A 1,441-nucleotide genomic window follows, 5' to 3' on the forward strand; every position below is an offset into this window, starting at 1 on the left:
TATTACTGTTGGTTTAAATCATGTTGTTTCTGCAGCTTATGACCCACCTGTGTGCCTTACAGTCGTAGGTTATTTACACAGTTAACCTAGTGTAAAGAATCAATGTACACACGACACTTCCCACTTGAAAAAATACTACAGTTTACTATAGAATACTACAGTTCAGACCCCAGTCCTACCTACCTGGTTATGGAAAATGTGCTCTTTTAGTATTTCTACAATAGGTGGAGAAAGTGGAGAAAGCCTCCACTTCTATGTCAAAGATAATAAAACAAAAACACAACAGTAAATAGTACAGTAATGTCAGCAAAAACGCTACAGTAAATACTACATTCCACAAAAACACTACAGTAAATAATACTGTATACTACAATCCGCAAAAACACTACATGAATTGCTATAGTATATACTACAGTTTTATTTTACTACAGTATTTGTACTATAGTTAACTGTGCATACTGCAGTATACTACAGTAAACACTACAGTGAATACTTTTTTTTCTTCTTTTTTTTCACCTTTATTTAACCAGGTAGGCTAGTTGAGAACAAGTTCTCATTTGCAACTGCGACCTGGCCAAGTTAAAGCATAGCAGTGTGAACAGACAACACAGAGTTACACATGGAGTAAACAATTAACAAGTCAATAACACAGTAAGAAAAAAAGAAAAAAAAGGGGAGTCTATATACATTGTGTGCAAAAGGCATGAGGTAGGCGAATAATTACAATTTTGCAGATTAACACTGCAAACTACTACAGTAAAGTCCGCAAAAACACTACAGTGAATACTATAGTATTAATACCATAGTATAATATATAATTTTTTACATGAGGGTTATACTTGTATATTACTGCTAACGTGTAATATTTATTCGAAGGCCCACATTCCCTAAGCTTTAGACTGATGTCCAATACCTCAGTGACTGTAATGTACAATATTACTGTACGATAATAGAAAATTATGGGGTAAGGGGTAAAAAAAAATGCCTAGGGGGCATCTCTGTAAAACTCAAGTGATTTGACCTAGACCCCTGGTTATAGTGTATTATTTATCGTCTCAATCAGTCTGGTCATGTGTGTCTCCATTGGTCTATTCCAGGGGCGGTCAGTGCCATTTAAGATGAGGGAGTACGATGATCTTTTTTTTCATCAGCAAGGCATTATTTCTATCACAGCATATTGGATGACTGTCATTCATATTCCATTCATTCAGTTCAATGTAAAAGCAAAAGGTTTAGGCTACTAAATGATACTTTAATTTTCCCTATACCCATCATGAGGTTAGTACAACCTAGCTTATGAATGAAAGTTTACAATGTAGGTGCACACATGTCGAGAGAAAATGTTTGTGACAGACAGTGACACGTGGACAGACAGGGACACATTCAATACCACCTTGCACACACTTGCCTGCATCTTGCTGATCTGGGGTGTAATCATTAG

This window comes from Oncorhynchus nerka, linkage group LG9b (assembly GCF_034236695.1).
Source record: "Oncorhynchus nerka isolate Pitt River linkage group LG9b, Oner_Uvic_2.0, whole genome shotgun sequence".
Lineage (NCBI taxonomy): Eukaryota > Metazoa > Chordata > Actinopteri > Salmoniformes > Salmonidae > Oncorhynchus > Oncorhynchus nerka.